The 23,595-nt window shown below is 40.4% G+C and overlaps 1 protein-coding gene across 1 annotated transcript in view; it reads left to right on the top strand.

Annotated features, from left to right (window-relative positions):
• The window catches only part of LOC140874512 (pentatricopeptide repeat-containing protein At3g56550), a 44,576-nt gene extending 21,552 nt beyond the window's left edge, over positions 1-23,024 (top strand). The window contains exon 14 of the transcript XR_012148137.1: positions 22,031-23,024. The gene's annotated coding sequence lies outside the window, so the exon portion shown is untranslated. The remainder of the gene's footprint in view (positions 1-22,030) is intronic.
• The last annotated feature ends 571 nt before the right edge of the window (positions 23,025-23,595 follow it).

Raw genomic sequence — 23,595 nt, 5'->3', positions numbered from 1 at the left:
TAAAATTAAATAAACGTCTCCCACATCTTTGGCTTCAACTCTAGAACCATTTCCGAGCCTCAGCTGGGTCTCACCCATTCTAAGCTTGCGACTTCTTGTCATCACCTGCAAATCATTGCAAATGTGAGATCCACATCCGGTATCCAATACCCAAGAAGTTGTATTAAGTGAAACATTTATTTCAATATAAAACATACCCTTCGCAGTTCGCAACTGCTTTAGATATTCCTTGCAGTTACGTTTCCAATGACCGGGTTTCTTGCAGTGATGACAAACATCCTTGGACTTTTCCATGTTTGAAGCCTTTGTCTTGTTCTTCTTTTCGGGTCCGATTTTCTTAGATGGGGCAGAACGTTTCTTACCCTTTGTACTTGGCCCCTTCTTAGCAGAAGAAGAGGAGCCCACCAAGAGAACCGGTTTATCCTTCTTTAAAGTGGCTTCATAAGTTACAAGCATATTGACCATCTCTTGAAGGGAGGCCTCTATCTTGTTCATATTGAAATTCACCACAAAACCGTCAAACGATGAAGGAAGAGAGAGAAGTAATAAGTCCACATTGAGTTCATGCTCCAATACCAAATCAAGCGTTACCAACTTCTGAATGAGCCAAATCACGCGTACCCCATGATCACGGACCAAAGTCCCTTCACGCATGCGACATGTCATTAACTCTTTTACAGTAGCGAACCTTTCAGCTCTCGATTGAGCCCCAAAAAGTTCCTTGAGTTGTACGTGAATGTCAGCAGCATTCACGGTATCCTCAAATCGCCTCTGGAGTTCATCAGACATCGAAGCTTGCATATAGCATTTGGCCTTGATATCATGGTCCCATCATTTATCAAGTTTGGCCAACTCTTCCGGACTTATATCAGCTGGTGCTTCCTTCGGAGGAGATTTTTCTAACACGTAGAGCATCTTCTCCGAGGTCAAGACAATCTTCAACTTACGGAACCATTCTGTATAGTTTGCGCCAGTCAGTTTATTTTGTTCGAGAATAGAGAATAGTGGATTGCGCGAATTCATCTTAATGAAATACTGAAAAGAAACAGACAATAATCAGTGATTGTTTAATTAATTTACTAAGACATAAAATAGGCAAAATTTATTTTATGAATCACACTCCCACTATTTTGACGATTTCACTACCCTCTAGTGAAAACGAGAAACATTTTTTTTAGTGGGAACATGGAGTCCAATTGACTAACTATGGTCCCGAATAATATCAGCCAACCATAATTTTCAAAAGGTAGAGCCCAATTGCTTCCAAAACAACCTCCATGTTTTTATCTCATGTCCAATAAGGGCCCAATAATATGACGCCGTTTATTGTGACATGTCAAGATGACCCATCAATATTAAGTTGTGATGGACGGTCGCCATGTGGATCCCCAATAATATGAGCCAATCCCATGGGAGTTCCACCCAACTTACAACATGTGTCGATCCAATGTACAGCTTTCCGACGAACGGCCCCCCCAATAATATGAGCCGGACCGTATCCGCGGGTAGCATCACATACATTGATCGTTGATGGAAGGTAGAAATATTTAAACAATATTTAAAATTTCCTTTTGTTTATCTTGATATCAATTTTAAATCATATTTAAAATGAGGGATTTTAATTTTGAAAATTTGTCTCATCATTTAAAATTTGTATGCTTGCGGGATTCATACAATTTAGTCTAAACATGCATACAATGATAATATCATATATTATATTTTAGGATGATCGATTCCATTACTAATCGACTCGTGGTTGCCAATCACGAGTCTAAGTCCAATCCTAGGTGATATGCAAGTATGCAATGCAATCCTATTACATTGTGCTTTCAATTTACATTTCTTCAGTCTTTATTGTCTGCTGGGCCCACCTCCGTCTTCAAATCTTCATCTCCCACTAAGTATAATGTATTTACAATAAATAACTATGACAAGTAGGGGATACATTTTAAGGGGTGGGAACGGACCATAAACCAGACCCACTTTTATTACATATGACAATTCATATTGGGCCATAACCAGGCCCATTAATAAATCCAACAACAATAAAAACAAATGTAAATTCCCTAACATACACCTACAAAATTGATCATGACAATCGATCATCCTTATCCAATAATATTTAATTCAAAATTAATTTATTGGATAACATGCAATGACAATTAAATTAAAAAGGATAAAATCATATTCCATATATAAAATCTTATTTTACATACAAAATCATATTTTATCTTTTTATCAAATAAAATCACATTTTACATATAAAATCCAATTTTATACATAAAATCATATTTTACTCAATATTTCCATAAGATCATATCTTATCATCAATTGTACCAAAAATAATTAATTTCATAAAATCTGATTTAACGGATAAAATCTATAAATTTTCCAAATATTCAAATTTATCCAAAAATCAATTTTAAAATTTTCGGACTCGAACAATTCGATACGACGCCTCGTGGACCAATCAAAAACAATTTTCGATCGTACCAAAAATAGAATTTTAACATATTAAAATTTTAATTAAAAAATAAAAAATTAATTTTCCCGGGCCGCCCGGGACGATCCTGGGCAGCCCGCGCCCCAAAAGGGGCTCGGGCCGGGCAGCCCGTCGCTGCCCCTTGGGCAGCGCCGTGCGCTGCCCTGCGCAGCGCGGGTCACATCGCTGCCCATGGGCAGCGACGTTCGCTGCCCCGAGTTTGCCCATTAATTTTAAATTTTTTAAAATCCTTTTGTTTCAAAAACCAAGGCTTAAAATTTTTGTACAATCGATTAATTTAATCGCTTGATCTGAGCAACCTGGCTTTGATACCACTGTTGGAAAACGGTGTTAAGATCAATTAGAATTGATACCCGGTGCAGCGGAAGTTTTAAAATTTTATATGGAACGATTCCATATCATGGGTATCAAAACTTTACGATTAAATTGTGCGTGTAAAAATTAAATAACAATTAAATTTTTACCTTGAATCTCGAAACGAGATTATGGATACCAACAGATAACTCTGCTCTTGTTGTATATCCCAGGAACTGATGGACGAACAATTCTTCAATCAGGTCCACGAACAGAAGTTTAATCCCTCTGATAGATTGCACTAGAAAATCTATCAGAAGTTTCTACGAAGAGAATTAACGAATTTGATCCGTTAAACCAGACTGCAAATTCGAAATTCACAGGCTGGATTTTCTGACAGAGAGAGGAGAGGGGCGGCGGCCACTAGAGAGAAAACCCTAGTGTTTTTCGAAAATTATGCCTCTGTTGTGTAATTTCTGTACTGCAATAACTTATTTATAATGTGGGCTGCTAACAGCTTAGGGCCCATTAGTCATAAGTTCAAGCCTGACAAGCAAAGCCCTCATGTTCAGAAATTAATATAAAATTCATCGTGACTCAGATTGATAAACCAATTTCACCAATGTGCACAGAAACCATTTCTGCACCTTTTAAAGTCAAGATAAATTTTCTGAATCCGAATTCAGTGGTTTCCAAAAATGTCAATCACTATGTCATTTTAGGAAATCTTACTCCCTCTACTCTTAAATAAGAAGTCCCACTTCTTTATTCACTAAATTTAACTCTTTAAATTTAATTATCTCAACGGGGATTAAAAATCCATTACTTGTGTGACCCTCAATGGTTCAAGGATACAGCTAGCCGTGGGCTCACAACTCCTTGTGACTCTGAACAACAATTTCCGACTTGCCCATCGAATCATGGTAAGAGCGCCTAGCAACATCGCCCCATGATTCCCTAGGTATCACTGATAGTGCCTGCAAGAACCAATAGATTTTGGTTAGCGTACAGTACGGTCCCTTCATCCATATATCCCGATCGAATCAACAACCATTGGTAAATCGAGAGTCGTTCGAGATTCGATAACTATGCAATGCATCTTGAAGATCAAATAGTGACATCACATGTGCTACTAAGAAACCATTTCTTAAAACACATCATGTACTCTGGCCAGAGATTCGTCACACTAATATCTCCTCAGATTGCATAGGATATTCATACTAGCAAGTATGTGGTGAATCCTTGACAACAAAGCATCGACTCCTATATGTGTCGTAACTGTACCCAATCCCGACACCTGATGACCCCAATAGAGTCGGTAAACGAGTCAAAGTACAGTACTAGCATATAGAGTCTGAATGATGTTTCAAGTAGTAAGGACTAATGGTGTACAACCAAAACCGCGGACTTTATCCACTCGATAAGTGATAACCACTTGGAAAGTCCGGATAGGGTAGTTCGATCATTCATCGTATGAATATCCATTTGCATGCTTTGAACATCTCTATGTTCCATACCAATGAAACGTGGTACTCGGCATCGCAAATGCTAGTCTCAATCTCGAGCGATCCTTATCCTTATTAACGGACGGCTCAATCGACTAGGAACTGTTTAGAATATACAGTGACTATAAGATGTGTTTCATGATATCCATCCCCATGTGCCACCACATCTTACATACACTATAGTATATTCAAGGTCTTCATCTAAACATCTTATAGTATGTCACAACATAATAATATGATAAAAGATAAAGTAAACGCCATTATAAAAGTGTAAATTATATTAAACAAAATATTGTTTATACATAGAGTTATAAAAGCCCTTAGCCACAAGTTGGCTCACCGGGCACCCACTCTTTCAGACACAACACAGAAAATCCTAAAAAACAAAAACACTAAAAGAAAACAAACAAAAACAAGAATAAAAATTCATTCCGGCACGGGATCGGTTCATTCTTGATATGAGCAGTACATATGAATGAACCGACCCCGTGCCGAAATGAGAGGGGATTCTGAGACTGTGTAGGTATGAGACTACATAGTTAAAGAGAGTTTAAAAGATTTCATATGTACTGCTCATATCAAGAAGGTGCATCTTTTTTTCGGAAGCTCATCACATAAGAACTCCAAAGTTAAGCGTGCTTGACTTGGGGCAATTATAGGATGGGTGACCCCCTGGAAAGTTTTTCAGGGTGCGTGTGAGTGAGGATATAAGCACGCTGAAAAGACTCGTCTTGATATAATGGGTCGTTACAGTTCTGGTCAGCTGATGTCATCCGTGACGTCAGCAAGTTGACGTCATTGCTTACGCACATGATGTGACGTTCGGACGCAATGTTCGTCGAACGGACGCAACGATGGCGAACGGACGCAACGATGGAGGAACGGATGTTCCGTTCGATGTCTATAAATAGAGGTGCCGAGATTCATTTCCAAGCACACCTTTCACCTCACTTATCTCGATTCCTCGGTCTTTCAGCTTAGATCTAGGGCATTCTATGCGTCCTGTTGGGAATCCGGAAGTGGCATAGCGATCCAGGTGTCATAGCGGAGCTGTGGCCTAGTTTTGAGGCAATCGACAGCAAAGGACTGATGACGAACGAAGGTATAGATTTTGCTTCCTAAAAATATTTAGGAGTATGCAATAGCTTAGTTAAGGCTTTTAGAGCACTATAATGATATTAGTATCATTTTGCAGTGTAGTGCAGACTATAAGCGTGGACTTAGAGCTGGTAGAGCTTGCCTGGTATTTGAGGTACGAAAGTACTGTTCGAGATATCCTGACTGAGTATGCATGTATTATGTGACTGCATGATTTATATGCTGCATAAATTTGCATATTGAGCTATCTCTTTGAGATGTCTGTTAGTAAGGTTTTACCCTATCCTGTTAGTGGATGGACTTCCATCGAATTGGGTCCGGCGTATCCACTGGTATTTTCGGTATGTGAGCCACCTCCTAAAGCGACGGCACAACGTGCTACATACCAGGGCCCAATCTGTCTTTGCTATCTGATTCTTGACCTCTAGTCCGTAGGCGATACACTTGAATTCATGTATACTCATACTCTCGTGCTGAGATTTTTATGCTCACGTCTCGTACTCTGTCTTTCTGGACACCCTATTCCATGGGGCAGGTTTGCGATTGGATGAGGCGGGTGGATCCAAGAGGGACTAGGTAGTGGTTGGCCAGTTGGAGCATCGCCTAAGGTTTTATTGCTGTTGTTATTGGGTTTATACACTATTCGATTTGGTTGTATAACTTTGAGTATTTACAGATTCCTTTCCTTGGGATTGTATTAATATTTATTGTTTCCGCAGCTTATTCTGGTTTACTGTTTGATTAAGTTAATTGCATGCCTAAGTTCTGTTTAGTAGATGATCTTGTTAAGGGTCACTACATTTATGGTATCAAAGCATGCATAGTATTCTTGGGATTTAGATTTTGCATAAGATAACCGCGAGATAATTTTTGTAGATGGCAGATCGCGATGATCAGAGTAGCCATGGCAGTATAGGTGGACATTGGGGCGATGCTGACCGGGAGCGTCGTCGGGAACGCCATCATCGTCGTCATGATGATCAGCGTTTCAGTGTGCGCCGATTCTTATCTATTGGTCCTAATCCCTTGATTGGAGGCGAGACTCCGGAGGATGCGGAGAACTGGCTAGATCGCATGGAGACTAATTTTCAGACTTTCCACTGTACTGAGGAGCAGAAGATAAAGATGCTTGGTTATCTTATGGATGGGCGAGCCCGTAGGTGGTGGAGGTTTACTTCTGCACCCTTTGTTGTGGCGAGAGGAGTTGCCACCTGGGCCGAGTTCCGCACATCTTTTCAGAAGCTGTATTTTCCTCCTGCACTCCGTCAGACGAAGGCGGGTGAGTTACTGAGCTTGCGTCAGGGTTCTATGTCTATTGAGGAGTATCAGCAGAAGTTCTTTGATCTGTTGTCTTATTGCCCCGAGATCGCTGATAGTTCTGAGATGAAGTACAATCTGTTCCTTCAGGGCCTTAACCCGGAGATTCATGACCGTGTGGCGGTCGGTGATAATATGTCCTACGAGGGTTTGGTGAGCCGTTGTCACCAGGCGGAGGATAGAATTCGTCGTAACAGGTTTTTTTCTGAGTCTAGGCTTGCGAGTTCTTTGGGTCCCCGTGCTCAGTCTTTCAAGAAGTCCGGATCTACTTCTTCTTCCTCTGGTTCCGGTGGTGTTGTTCGTTTTGGGAAGAAGGAGAAGTGCGACCATTGCGGGAAGAACCATCTGACCGACAGATGCCGTAAAGCTTCTGGGGCATGTTTCCGTTGTGGAGAGGTTGGTAATCTTCGGAGGGATTTTCCACTAGCTGGGGGAGGCGGTTGTGGTTCAGGATCAGGTTTTCAGGCTACCGTTCAGCATAGGTCGCAGAGAAAGTCTGCTGGGAGTTCTCACTTGAAGCCGCGGGATTCTGGCCAGGTGTTTGCCTTGAGGCATGATCAGGCAGTGGAGGAGAATGAGAAGGTCATCGCAAATATATTTCTGTTATATGGCATACCTGATCTTGTACTTATTGACACTGGTGCATCTCATTCCTTCATTTATGCACATTTTGTTAAGAGACATAAATTACCATGCATTGCACTAGACGTAGTGTATCTGTTTCTATACGGGTCAGTCTGTTTTGGCCAAACGTCTAGTGATGGGTTGCCCTTTAGAGTTCGAAGGAAACATTCTGATATCGAATCTCATGGTTCTTGCGATGAACGACTTCGATTGTATTCTGGGGATAGATATGCTGACTACCTATCGAGCTTCAGTGGGCTGCTATCAAAGATTAGTACGCTTTCATCCGGACGGGAGTGATAGCTGATTTTTCTATGGTGAGGGAGCGCGATCCCTGATGCCATTGGTATCAGCTTTGAGAGCCTGTCGAGCTCTAGAGTCTGGCGGAGAAGGTTACCTCATCTATGCAGTTGATTTGTCCGCTGAGAGCATTGAGATAGAGAGTATTCCGGTTGTGGATGAATTCCCAAATGTATTTCCTGATGAGATTTTGGGTTTTCCTCCTGTTAGGGAAGTCGAGTTTGGCATAGAGTTGATGCCAGATACTTCTCCTATTTCTTAAGCACCGTATAATCTGGCTCCATCAGAGATGCGAGAGTTGAAGAACCAGTTACAGGATCTTTTGGACAAGGGGTACATTCGTCCTAGTGTATCTCCTTGGGGAGCTCCTTTTCTTTTTGTGAAGAAGAAGGATGGGTCTATGCGGTTGTGCATTAACTATCGACAGCTGAACCGAGTTACTGTGAAGAACAAGTATCCTTTGCCTCGTATTGATGACTTGTTCGATCAGTTGCAGGGTACGTCGGTTTACTCCAAGATTGACTTGAGATCTGGGTATCATCCGATGAGAGTCCGAGATCAGGACATAGCCAAGACTGCATTCCGTACTTGCTATGGGCACTACAAGTTTCTAGTGATGCCATTTGGATTGACTAATGCACCGGCTATATTTATGGATCTGATGAACCGTGTCTTCAGGGAGTATTTGGACAAGTTTGTCGTGGTCTTCATTGACGACATCCTGGTGTATTCGCGTAATGCGGACGAGCATGTTTCTCACTTGCGGTTGGTACTGCAGACTCTTCAGGATGAGCAGTTGTACGCCAAACTGAACAAGTGTGAGTTCTGGATGGATCGAGTGGTATTTCTGGGCCATATCATATCCAGGGAGGGGATTTCTGTTGATCCAAGCAAGATTGAAGCTGTGCTTAATTGGTCACGTCCGACGACGGTTGTCGAGATCCGTAGTTTTCTGGGTCTAGCAGGTTATTATCGTCGCTTCATTTTGAACTTCTCACAGTTAGCTCGACCGTTGACGCAACTTACCCGCAAGGGTGTTGATTTCGAATGGTCCTCTGAGTGTGAGGAGAATTTTTGTGAGCTTCGACGACGGTTGACTTCTGCGCCAGTGTTGGCATAAATATCAGGATCTGGAGGGTATGTGGTTTACACAGATGCTTCTCTTCAGGGGTTGTTGTGTCTTGACTCAGAATGGGCATGTTGCGTACGCTTCTAGATAGTTGAAGTTGCACGAAGACAATTATCTGGTCCATGATTTGGAGTTGGAAGCTATTGTGTTCGCTTTGAAGATCTGGCGTCATTATCTGTATGGCGAGAAATTTGAGATCTTCACCGACCACAAGAGTCTCAAGTACTTGTTCACTTGAGCTGAGTTGAACATGAGGCAGAGGCGTTGGATGGACTTGCTTAAGGACTATGATTGTGAGATTAAGTATCATTCGGGAGCTTCTAATCTCACTGCTGATGCCTTGAGTCGCAAGGTGCGACTATCCGCACTTCAGACTTGTTCGATGTCTAGTGCGATCAGGGAGTGTTGTTCTTCAGGGTATACCTTCAATCACAAGAAAGGTATGCAGAGTATCCAGATGTTTGCGATATTTTCTGAGCTAGCTTTGTATTCGCGGATTTGGGATGCTCAGATGTCTGATTCGAAGACCCAGCGTTTGGATCGTCTAGCCAACGAGGGTAGCACATCTGGATTTCACTATAAGTCAGATGGTTTTCTATGTTTGTCTGGTAGGCTTGTGATTCCAGAGGATGAAGAGTTGCGAGAGGAGATCTTATCTCAGGCACATCGCACTAAGTTGAGTATTCATTCGGGGAGCAATAAGATGTACAAGGATCTACGTACTCGGTTTTGGTGGAAGTGAATGAAACGCAGTGTGTATCAGTATGTTTCGAGATGTTTGGTGTGTCAGCAAGTTAAGTCAGAGCACCGACGACCTAGAGGTTTGCTTCACAGTCTGCCTATTCCTGAGTGGAAATGGAAGTTTATCACGATGAACTTTGTGACACATTTTCCGGTATCTTCGAGGAACTGTGATGCTGTCTGGGTTGTGGTGGACCGACTCTCCAAGTCAGCTCATTTTATTTCCTATAGCCAAGAGTACAATGTGGATCGTATGGCTCGGTTGTACATTCAGGAGATCGTTCGACTTCATGGAGTGCCTGTGAGCATTGTCAGCGATCGAGACCCCAAGTTTACTTCTAGGTTCTGGGGGAGTGTTCAGCATGCGATGGGCACTACTCTCAGTTTGAGTACTGCCTATCATCCGAAAACAGATGGTCAGTCAGAGCGCACCATCCGTACTTTGGAGGATATGCTTCGAGCGTGCGTTATGGATTTTGGTTAAGCCTGGCAGGATCATTTGCCATTGATTGAGTTCGCGTACAACAACAACTATCATAGTAGTATTGGGATGACACCTTTTGAGGCGTTGTACGGACGAAGTTGTCGCACTCCACTCTTTTGGGAAGAAGTGGGGGAGAGACAGGTTGAGGGACCAGAGTTAATCCAGCAGGCAGCAGATATTGTTGATCAAATCAAGAAACGAATTAAGACTGCACAGGATCGTCAGGCCAGCTATGCTAATACTAAGCGTAGGCCTTTGCAGTTCGATGTAGGGGAGAAAGTGTTTTTGAGAGTTTCACCTTTCCGCAGGATTCTCAGATTTGGCCTCAAGGGCAAGATGTCTCCCAGATTTATCGGTCCGTTTGAGATTTTGGAGAGCATTGGCGATTTGGCTAATCGGCTAGCTTTGCCACCGTATATGTACAGTATTCACGACGTGTTCCACATATCTCTGTTGCGACGGTATGTGGCGGATCAGTCTCACATTCTACAACCGTCTGAAGTTCAGGTGGATGCGGATTTGACCTATATTGAGAGACCTATTCGTATCCTGGATCATAAGGATAAAGTCTTACGGAATAAAGTCATTCCTCTGGTTTTAGTTAAGTGGCAGCGTCGAGGCACTGAAGAAGCTACTTGGGAGCTTGAGAGAAGGATGCGTTTAGTGTTGGAACACGTTATCGGATCAGTCAGATGTGATACCCGTAGCAACGGAAGTTTAAAAATTTTTATTTTCTGATCTGGAACGATTCCAGATCATGGGTATCAAATCCTAACGATTAAAACAAACAAGTAAAATAAAACAGAATTAAATTTTACCTCTCAAGTCTCAACTTGAGGTTATGGATTCCAACAGATTACTCTGCTCTTCTTGTATATCCCAGGAACTGATGACTCGCTCGATCAACTCCCGAATCAGGTCCACGAACAGAATTCTTAATCCCTCTGACAGACTGCACTAGAAAGTCTATCAAAAATTTCTACGAAGAGAATGAACAGATTTGATCTGTTAAATCAGACTGCAATTTTGAAAATTGCAGACTGATATTTTCGAACAAGAGAGGGGAGGTGGACGGCCAACCCTAGAGAGAACACTCTAGGTTTTTCGAAAATTATGAGCTTAAATATGTTTAATTTCTGTACTGCAATAACTTATTTATAATATAGGCTGCTAACAGCTTAGGGTCCATTAGTCATAAGTTCAAGCCTGACAAGCAAAACCCTCATGTTCAGAAATTAATATAAAATTCATCGTGACTCAAATTGATAAACCAATTTTACCAATGTGTACAGAAATATTTTCTGCATATTTTAAAGTCAAGATAATTTTTCTGAATCCGAATTCAGTGGTTTCCAAAAATGGCATCCCTATGTCATTTTAGGAAATCTCACTCCCTCTACTCATTAATAAGAAGTTCTACTTCTCATACACTAAATTTAACTCATTAAATTTAATTATCTCAACGGGGATTAGAAAACTATTACTTGTGTAACCCTCAATAATTCAGGGATACAGCTAGCCGTGGGCCCACAACTCCTTGTTACTCGGAACAACAATTTCCGACTTACCCATCGAATCATGGTAAGAGCGCCTAGCAACATCGCCCCATGATTCCCTAGGTATCACTGATAGTGCCTGCAAGAACCAGTAGGTTTTGGTTAGCGTATAGTACGGTCCCTTCATCCATATATCCCGATCGAATCAACAACCATTGGTATATTGAGAGTCGTTAGAGATTCGATAACTATGCAATACATCTTGAAGATCAAATAGTGACATCGCATGTGCAACTAGGAAACCAAGTAACCTAAAGCAAATCATGTACTCTGGCCAGAGATTTGTCACACTAATATCTCCTCAGATCGCATAGGATATCCACACTCGCAAGCGTGTGATGAATCCTTGACAACAAAGCATCGACTCCTATATGTGTCGTAAATATACCCAATCTCGACACCCGTTGACCCTCATAGAATCGGTAAACGAGTCAAAGTACAATACTCTTATATATAGTCTCCATGATGTTTCAAGTAGTAAGGACTAATGGTGTACAACCAAAACCGCGGACTTATCCACTCAATTAGTGAAAACCACTTGGAAAGTTCGAATAGGGTAGTTCGATCATCCATCAAATGAATATCCATTTGCATGCTTCGAACATCTCTATGTTCCATACCAATGAAACGTGGTACTTGGCATCGCAAATGCTAGTCTCAATCTCGAGCGATCCTTATCCTTATTTGCGGACGGCTCAATTGACTAGGAACTGTTTAGAATATACAGTGATTATAAGATGTGTTTCATGACAGTCATTCAAATCTACTATCACATCTTACATGCACTCTAGTATACTCAAGGTCTTTATCTAAACATCGTATAGTAAGTCACAATATAATAATATGATAAAAAATAAAGCAAAAGCCAATATAAAAGTGTAAATTATATTAAACAAATATTGTTTACATATAGAGTCATAAAGGCCCTTAGCCACAAGTTGGCTAACAGGGCACCCACTCTTTCAATCTCCCACTTGCCCTAAAGCCAACTAGTCATACTACGCAGTCCCATTGCTTCGCGATGTTTGTCAAATAATGGTCCTGGCAAGGGCTTAGTAAGTGGATCAGCGATATTGTCTGCAGAGGCCACTCTCTCGATAGTGATGTCTCCTCTTTCCACAATCTCCCGGATGATGTGGTATTTCCTCAGTACGTGTTTGGATCTTTGATGAGACCTTGGTTCCTTTGCCTGAGCAACGGCACCCGTGTTGTCACAGTACACCGGGACTGGACCAACAGCTTCAGGAATGACCCCCAACTCTTGGACGAAATTCCTCATCCAAACGGCCTCTTTAGCAGCAGCTGATGCTGCAATGTATTCTGCCTCGGTGGTGGAATCCGCTGTGGTGTCCTGCTTGGAACTCTTCCAAGAGACAGCACCACCATTGAACATGAATACAAATCCAGAGGTTGATTTCGAGTCATTCATGTCGCTTTGGAAGCTAGAGTCGGTATAGCCTTTCAATTTCAATTCTCTTCCCCCATAAACCATGAATATATTCTTAGTCCTTCTCAAGTACTTAAGAATATCCTTCACAACTTTTCAATACATTTGACCGGGGTTGGCCTGATATCTGCTCGTGACACTCAGAGCAAAAGCTACATCCAGTCTGGTAGATATCATCCCATACATGATACTACCTATGGCTGACGCATATGGTACGTGTGCCATTTTCTCTATTTCTTCGTCAGTCTTTGGAGACATTGACTTGGATAGAAAAAGTCCATGGCACATAGGTAGATGTCATCTCTTGGACTCATCCATAGAAAACCTTTTCAATATGGTGTCGATGTAGGTTGCTTGAGTGAGTCCTATCATTCTCTTAGATCTATCTCTATAGATCTGTATTCCTAGAATATAGGATGCCTCACCCAAGTCCTTCATCGAGAATCTACCTGACAACCATATCTTTGTTGACTGCAACATCCCTACATCATTCCCAATGAGTAGGATGTCATCAACATAAAGCACTAAGAATGTCACAGCATCCTTAACCACTTTCTTGTACACGCACGGTTCCTCTGGGTTCTTGATGAAACCAAAGTCCTTTATTGTTTCATCAAATTTCTGGTTCCAACTTCTTGATGCCTGTTTGAGACCATAAATTGATCTCTGAAGCTTGCATACCTTAGGCTCGCTTCCCATGGATGTGAATCCCTCGGGCTGCATCATATAGATCTCTTCCTTAATGTTTCCATTAAGAAATGCAGTCTTCACATCCATTTGCCATATCTCATAGTCATACCATGCTGCTATGGCAATTAAGATTCTTATGGACTTGAACATTGCAACTGGTGAAAAAGTTTCATCATAGTCAACATCTTGTCTTTGTGTATAACCTTTTGCAACCAATCGTGCCTTGTAGGTCAGCACCTTACCATCAGGCTCAAGTTTTCTCTTGTAGATCCATTTACACCCTATAGGAACAATTCCATCGGGAGGATCTACCAAAGACCAAACTTGGTTTGCATGCATGGAGTCTATTTCAGACTGCATGGCTTCAAGCCATAAATTTGAATCGTCATCAGAAATTGCCTCCTTGAAGTTTTTTGGATCACATCCAACGATGGGCTCACTTTGATCCCCTTCAAGTAGGAGATTAAGTCGATCAGGAGGTCTAGAAGTCCTTTCGGATCTTCTAAGAGGTGGCGTGTCAATTATTGGTTCCTGAGGTGTGAGGTTGCTATTTTGTATCTCGGGTTCTTCTCGAACTTTTTCGAGTTCCATCATTTTGCCTTTTCTATCAAGTAAGAATTCCTTCTCAAGGAAGGTGGCATTCCTAGAAACAAACACTTTTGTTTCAGTAGGATGATAGAAATAATATCCGATCGAATTCTTCGGATACCCTACAAAATAACATAAAGTGGATCGATTATCCAACTTATCTCCCACTGTCTGCTTCAAGTAAGCAGGACATCCCCAAATCCTCAAGTACGAATACTTAGGAGTTTTGCCAGTCCATAATTCATATGGTGTTTTGTTCACTGCTTTAGTGTGGACATTGTTCAATAACAATACCTCCGTTTCAAGTGCATAGCCCCAAAACGAGGGTGGGAGCTCAGTGAAGCTCATCATAGATCGAACCATGTTCAACAAAGTTCGATTACGACGCTCTGCTACACCATTAAGCTGAGGTGTGGCAGGAGGAGTCCACTGAGAAAGAATTCCATTTTCTTTCAGATAGTCCAAAAACTCGGTACTTAAGTATTCACCGCCTCGATCAGATCGAAGTGCTTTAATACTTTTACCTAGCTGATTTTCTACTTCATTCTTGAATTCTTTGAACCTTTCAAACGATTCAGATTTATATTTCATTAAATATAAATACCCATACCTAGAATAATCATCAGTAAAGGTAATGAAGTAGATGTGACCATATTTAATACCAATACTAAATGGGCAACAAACATCTGTATGGATCAAATCCAATATATTTTGACTACGCTTAGGTTTTCCCTTAAAAGGTGTTTTAGTCATTTTTTCTTTCAGACATGACTCACAAGTAGGTAGAGAGTTTATATCTGACGAATCAAACATTCCCTCTCCCACTAGCTTGTTCATCCTTCGTGAGGAAATATGACATAGCTTAGCATGCCAAAGGTTTGCCGGGTTTGACTATCGTTTTTCATTTTAATTGTTGTTGCCGGTTTATCAACATAATTAACTGGTACGTCTTTCAATTTCAAGTTATATAGATCGTTTTCAAGTTTTTCACATCCAATTAAACATTCATTCTTGTAAATATTGCAAATCTCATTCACAAAATTGCAAGAAAAACCATCTCTATCAAACATACAAACAGAAATAATGTTTTTAACCAAATCTGGCACAAATAAAACATCTATCAAAATTAACTTAAAATTGTTCTGCAGAATTAAATAAACGTCTCCCATAGCTTTGGCTTCAACTTTAGAACCATTTCCGAGCCTCAACTGGGTCTCACCCATCCTAAGCTTACGACTTCTTGTCATCACCTGCAAGTCATTGCAAATGTGAGATCCACATCCGATATCCAATACCCAAAAAGTAGTATTAAGTGAAACATTTATTTCAATATAAAACATACCCTTTGCACTTCGCAACTGCTCGAGATATTCTTTGCAGTTACGTTTCCAATGATCGGGTTTCTTGCAGTGATGAAAAACATCTTCATATTTGTTCACGTTTGAAGCCTTTGTCTTGTTCTTCTTCTTGGGTCCAGTTTTCTTGGGTGGGGCAGAACGTTTCTTACCCTTTGCACTTGGTCCCTTCTTAGAGTTAGAAGAGGAGCCTACCAAAAGTACCGGTTTATCCTTCTTTAATGTGGCCTCATAAGTGACAAGCATATTGACCATCTCTTCAAGGGTGACCTCTATCTTGTTCATATTGAAGTTCATCACAAAATCGTCAAACGACGAAGAAAGAGAGAGAAGTAATAAGTCCGCATTCAGTTCGTGCTCCAATTTCAAATCGAGTGTTACCAACTTTTCAATGAGCCCAATCATGTGTACCCCATGCTCACGGACCGAAGTCCCATCTCGCATGCGGCAAGTCATGAGCTCTTTGACAGTGACATACCTCTCGGATCTCGACTGAGCTCCAAAAAGTTCCTTGAGGGTCTTGTGAATGTCAGCATCATTCACTGCATCCTCAAATCGCCTCTGAAGTTCATCAGACATCGAAGCCTGCATGTAGCATTTGGCCTTGATCTCATGGTCCTACCATTTATCAAGTTTGACCAACTCTTCCGGACTCACATTAGCCGGGGATTCCTTCGGAGGAGACTTTTCTATCACATAGAAAACCTTTTTCGAACTTAGAACAATCTTTAACTTACGGAACCATTCCGTATAGTTAGCGCCAGTCAGTTTGTTTTGTTCGAGAATAGAGAATAGTGGATTGCGCAAATTCATCATAATGAAATACTGAAAAGAAACAGACAATAATCAGTGATTGTTTAATTAATTTACTAAGACATAAAATAAGGCGAGAATAATTTTATGAATTACACTCCCACTATTTTAACGATTTCACCACCCTCTAGTAAAAACGAGAAATTGGTTTCCTTAGTGGGAACATGGAGTCCAATTGACAAATCATAGTCCCGAATAATATCAGCCAACCATATTTTTCAAAATGTAGAGCCCAATTGCTTCCAAAACAATCCCCATGTTTTTACCTCATGTCCAATAAGAGCCCAATAATATGACGCTGTTTATTGTGACATGCCAAGATGACCGACCAATATTAAGTTGTGATGGACGGTCGCCGTATGGATCCCCCAATAATATGAGCCGATCCTACGGGAGTTCCACCCAACTTACAGCATGTGTCGATTCAATGTACAACTTTCCGACGAACGGGCCCCCCAATATTATGAGACGGACCATGCCCGCGGGTAGCATCTCATACATTGTTCGTTGATGGAAGGTAGGAACATTTAAACAATATTCTTTTGTTAATCTTGATATCAATTTTAAATCATATTTAAAATGAGGGATTTTTTAATTTTGAAAATATTTGTCTCATCATATAAAATTTGTATGCTTGCTGGATTCATGCAATTTAGTCAAAACATGCATACAATAATAATATCAAATATTATATATAAAGGATGATCGATGCCTAGATCTACTTGTCCCGTGGTTGCCAATCACGAGTCTAAGTCCAATCTTAGGTGATATGCAAGTATGCAATGCAATTCTATTACATTCAGCTTCCAATTTATATTTTTTCGGTCTTTATTGTCTGCTGGGCCCACCATTGTTTTCAAATCTTTATCTCCCACTAAGTCTAATAAATTTACAATAAATTTCGATGACAAGTAAGGGATACATATTTAAGGGTGGGAATGGGCCATGAACCAGGCCCACTTTTATTACAAATGATAAATCAAATTGGGCCATAAACCAAGCACAATAATAAACCCAACAGTTATAATAAAAACCAAATGTAAACAACCTAACATACACCTAAGAACTTGGTCATGGTAATCGATCATCCTTTTATTCAATTATTTAATTCAATTAAATGATTGGATAACATGCAATTCAAAGTGGCAATAATTGTAAATAGATAAAATCACATTTCATACATAAAATCTTATTTTATATATAAAATCATATTTTATCTAGTTTATCCATAAAATCATATTTTATATATAAAATCTAATTATATATATAAAATCATATTTTATAATCAATTGTACCAAAATAATTAATTTTAAAAATTTTAATTTATTGGATTAAATTTATAAATTTTCAAAATTCAAAATTTATCCAAAAATTAATTTTCTTAAAATTTTGGGCTCAAACAATTTTGACACATTGCCTCGTGGATCAACTAAAATAATTTTCAATCGGGCCAAAAACTGGGCTCGATAACAATTAACGGGCCGAAATTCAAAATTTTCAAAATAAAATTTTTTAATTTTTCTGGGCTGCCCGGGACGATCCCGGGAAGCCCCCCGACTGTCGGGCTGGGAGCCCAGCCCTGCGCGCTGGGCCGCCGAGTGCGGCCCAGCTGCGCGCTGGGCTAGGGAAACGTTTGCCCTAGCCCAGCACGCTGGGCTGCTGGGCCGCACCCGCGGCCCAGCTACGCGCAGACAATCTGCGCGCAGGGCAGCGGCTGCCCGCTGCCCGGGCAGTCTCCCGGAAAAATATTTTTTTTTTGTTTTATTTTTCTGAAAAATCGAGGCTTTGTACAATCGATAAATTTTAATCGTTTGATCCGAGAGCAACCTGTCTCTGATACCACTGTTGGAACACGTTCTCGGATCAGTGAGATGTGATACCCGTAGCAGCGGAAGTTTAAAAATTTTTATTTTCTGATCTGGAACGATTCCAGATCATTGGTATCAAATCCTAACGATTAAAACAAATAAGTAAAATAAAACAGAATTAAATTTTACCTCTCAAGTCTCAACTTGAGGTTATGGACTCCAACAGATTACTCTGCTCTTTTTGTATATCACAGGAACTGATGACTCGCTCGATCAACTCCTGAATCAGGTCCACGAACAGAATTCTTAATCCCTCTGACAGACTGCACTCGAAAGTCTATCAGAAATTTCTACGAAGAGAATGAACAGATTTGATCTGTTAAATCAGACTGCAATTTTGAAAATTGCAGACTGATATTTTCGAACAGGAGAGGGGAGGTGGACAGCCAACCCTAGAGAGAACACTCTAGGTTTTTCGAAAATTATGAGCTTAAATATGTTTAATTTCTGTACTGCAATAACTTATTTATAATATGGGCTGCTAACAGCTTAGGGCCCATTAGTCATAAGTTCAAGCCTGACAAGCAAAGCCCGCATGTTCAAAAATTAATATAAAATTCATCGTGATTCAAATTGATAAACCAATTTTACCAATGTGTACAGAAACCTTTTCTGCATATTTTAAAGTCAAGATAATTTTTCTGAATCCGAATTCAGTGGTTTCCAAAAATGACATCCCTATGTCATTTTAGGAAATCTCACTCCCTCTACTCATTAATAAGAAGTTCTACTTCTCATACACTAAATTTAACTCATTAAATTTAATTATCTCAACGGGGATTAGAAAACTATTACTTGTGTAACCCTCAATGGTTCAGGGATACAGCTAGCCGTGGGCCCACAACTCCTTGTTACTCGGAACAACAATTTTTGACTTACCCATCGAATCATGGTAAGAGCGCCTAGCAACATCGCCCCATGATTCCCTAGGTATCACTGATAGTGCCTGCAAGAACCAGTAGGTTTTGGTTAGCGTACAGTACGGTCCCTTCATCCATATATCCCGATCGAATCAACAACCATTGGTATATTGAGAGTCGTTCGAGATTCGATAACTATGCAATACATCTTGAAGTTCAAATAGTGACATCGCATGTGCAACTAGGAAACCAAGTAACCTAAAGCACATCATGTACTCTGGCCAGAGATTTGTCACACTAATATCTCCTCAGATCGCATAGGATATCCACACTCGCAAGCATGTGATGAATCCTTGACAACAAAGCATCGAATCCTATATGTGTCGTAACTGTACCCAATCTCGACACCTGTTGACCCTCATAGAGTCGATAAACGAGTCAAAGTACAGTACTAGCATATATAGTCTCCATGATGTTTCAAGTAGTAAGGACTAATGGTGTACAACCAAAACCGCGGACTTATCCACTCAATTAGTGAAAACCACTTGGAAAGTCCGAATAGGGTAGTTCGATCATCCATCAAATGAATATCCATTTGCATGCTTCGAACATCTCTATGTTCCATACCAATGAAACATGGTACTTGGCATCGCAAATGCTAGTCTCAATATCGAGCGATCCTTATCCTTATTTGCGGACGGCTCAATTGACTAGGAACTGTTTAGAATATACAATGATTATAAGATGTGTTTCATGACAGTCATTCAAATCTACTATCACATCTTACATGCACTCTAGTATACTCAAGGTCTTTATCTAAACATCGTATAGTACGTCACAACATAATAATATGATAAAAGATAAAGCAAAAGCCAATATAAAAGTGTAAATTATATTAAACAAAGATTGTTTACATATAGAGTCATAAAGGCCCTTAGCCACAAGTTGGGTCCGACGTATCCACTGGTATTTTCGGTATGTGAGCCACCTCCTGAAGCGACGACACAATGTGCAACATACCAGGGCCCGGTCTGTCTTTGTTATCTGATTCTTGACCTCTAGTCAGTAGGCGGTACACTTGCATTCATGTATACTCATACTCTCGTGCTGAGAGTTTTATGCTCACGTCTCGTACTCTGTATTTCTGGACACCCTATTCCATGGGGAAGGTTTGCGATTGGATGAGGCGGGTGGATCCAAGAGTGGCTAGGCTGTGGTTGGCCAGCTGGAGCTTCGCCTAGGATTTTATTGCTGTTGTTATTGGGTTTATACACTATTCGATTTGTTTGTATAACTTTGAGTATTTACAGATTCCTTTCCTTGGGATTGTATTAATATTTATTGTTTCCGCAGCTTATTCTGGTTTACTGTTTGATTAAGTTAATTGCATGCCTAAGTTCTATTTAGTAGGTGATCTCGTTAAGGGTCACTACATTTAGAATTCGAACCGATTGAGTTGAAGCCCGGTATTGTGTTGATTTTTTTTTGAAGATTGATATGAATTTGAATGAGTTTTGATATGAGATTATAATTTGATTATCCAAGTGTGGAGCACATTGAATCGAGAATAAGGTATAAGTTGACATCGAGTTGAAAAGGGACGAATACTCGAATTCAAATTGATTTTTGAGTTTTCCCAAAATCTCATACTTGCATGTTATTTGAATTACTTGAATTATCCTTGAATGTATTACGATTTTCATATGCATTCATCTTGAGCCGAATTATTTGATTTCTTTTGGAATTAGAATATTTGGGGACTATATCGGAGTGACCTTGGTTGTTGAGTTCTTCCAAGATCTAGAATGCTTCTTATAGTTTCTCAAGATTCTAGAGGATTGAGATATACATCATCCACATCGATCAGGTGAGTCGGTGAGTTAGTTGTTATATCTTTTAATGTGAGGACTTCGGTTCTAATCATCTAATCAAGAATAAATCATTCAAGCATCAACAAAGAGTCAAGGCATAAAGCAAAGAATTTTTTATAAAACATGCACGGTCTCCGTGCACACCTCCATGCTCAGGTTCGTGCATTAATCTGTAGCCAAGGATCAACGGCTGCAAGGTACACTAACCCCGTTCCACCTCCGTGTCAGGGTCCGTACTAATCAAATACACTAAAAAGCCAACTCTCTGTTTTCTGCACGGACTCCGTGCCCCTTCTGTGCTCGGGTCCGTGCACAACATATCAAAATTTCCAACTTACTGCCTCAACAAAAACTCACACGGACCCATGCACGGATGCATGTATGGGATGCATGTACGGGGTTCGTGCATGAACAAAATAAATCCATCTCAATAGCGAAGGTACACGGACCCAGGCACGGATGTAGGCACGGGGTCCGTGCCCTGCTAAAAATCAAAAAAATAACTGTTGAAGATATCAAATCTTTATCTCTTCTTTGTATTTAAATTTTGTATCTAGATCTTATCTTATCTAGACTTAGGATAATAGATAAATAATTAACTCTCTAAAGTTTCTACAGTATCGTCACTTTTGGATATATCAGAAACTATTTTTACTTTCTTCCATGCTGTTTTTCATCACTTACGACATGGTATCAGAGACGACGGTGATCCATGGTTAAATACGACATGGCAGCATCAGATCGTTCCTCCTCATCGGAGGTTACCTCGCATCCCACTCAAATCTCAGATAATACTTCTATTCCCATCACAAACCTCAAATTGAACGGGAATAATTATCTACAATGGTCCCGGTCCGTGATGATGTATATTTGCGGCAAAGGGAAAGACGACTTTATCTCTGGAACTGCTGCCTGCCCTAAGAAAACCGATTCAGGCTTCAAAACATGGCAATCTGAGAATAATATGGTGATGTCTTGGCTAATTAGTTCGATGACGAATGAAATTGGAGAGGATTTCTTGCTTTATCCCATGAAAAAAGAAATTTGGGAGGCTGCCCGTGACTCGTACTCTTGCAAAGAAAATACAGCGGAGCTGTTCGAAGTTGAAAGTCTCCTTCACAATCTAAAGCAAGGTGATGGGCCTGCCACAACATATTTTAATTCTCTTACCCATTTATGGCAGCAATTGGATCTATTCGAGGCCCATAATTGGAAGTGTTTGGATGATGAGGCCCGTTATAAGGCCATCTTGGAAAAGCGAAGGGTTTTCAAATTTTTGATGGGCCTAAATAATGAACTGGATGAAGTTAGGGGACACATCTTATCTATGAAGCCCATGGCTTCCCTGCGCGATGTCTTTTCTGCGGTTCGCCATGAGGAGAGTCGACGTAAATTGATGCTTGGCTCACCTTCTTCCTCACCTTTGGAGGCTTCGGCTTTCACTTCTCAGCGGGCTATCTTTCCACAGATTGGAGATTCATCGTCTCCAAGTTCTGGTAAACGTAACCCATTTTCTTTGTCCTTTGGGAAGCACACTTCACAACCTCCCAACAGCCAACAGCGGCAAGACCGTCCTTGGTGCGAAAAGTGCAAAAAGCCTAATCACTCCTTGGAAACGTGCTGGAGGATTCATGGAAAACCGGCCAATTGGAAACCTTCTCGTGACAGACGGGCAAATAATGCTACAATAGAATCTGTTGTACTGGAATCACAACCCTTCAGTAAGGAATAACTCGACATGCTTCAACAGTTATTTGGATAGTCCATTCCAATACCCAATCCTTCTGTTATTGGGGCTGGCAGTGTTGCACATAAAGGTAATTCTTCTTTTGCATTACTCTCGCGGCATGCTCTATATTCTTCTTGGATAGTTGACTCCGGCGCCTCAGAGCACATGACGGGAAATTTTAAGCTCTTGTATTCTTACTGCCCAGTCAAGGACTCTCATTCTGTCAGAATCGCAAATGGCTCTTGCTCCAAATTTTTTGGCTCCGGGACTGTAAATCTTTCTAAGGATGTTTGCTTAAATTCTGTTTTGTTTGTACCTGATTTGGATTGTAACCTATTATCAGTTAGCAAGTTAAATCGGGATCACAATTGCTCAACTCACTTTGGTAACGCTTAGTCGTGTCGCACCCAAATTAATGTGTTCTAAATAAACAAAAAAGGGGGTTTTGAGATTTGAGATTAACTACTGAAAATTTTAAGCAATTAAAATTAAAATTATCACCATCATGCAAGAATGAAAATTCAACAGGAGAAATCAATAAGAGACGAGACTTGGTATCAGCCGACTACACCCTTGATATTCATTCCATCATCGATTCCCTAAAAATAATTAATCATATCAAATATTCATCATTGGAAATCAGATTCCTATTTCACCTTAATTTTAGCTAATTAGAAAACACCATTCTAAATTAACCCTTACCAATAAATTAACCCAGATTCTAGTGATCTAGATTTAAATTTACGGTAGCATTCAAACTAGTAAAACTGACGAACCTAGACAACACAAACACCAGCGGTTGTATTTAGCCTAGTCAATAGTT

This window comes from Henckelia pumila, chromosome 1 (assembly GCF_033568475.1).
Source record: "Henckelia pumila isolate YLH828 chromosome 1, ASM3356847v2, whole genome shotgun sequence".
Lineage (NCBI taxonomy): Eukaryota > Viridiplantae > Streptophyta > Magnoliopsida > Lamiales > Gesneriaceae > Henckelia > Henckelia pumila.
The sequence above is the reverse complement of the archived record's forward strand: the minus strand, read 5'-3'. Positions and strand labels throughout refer to the sequence as shown.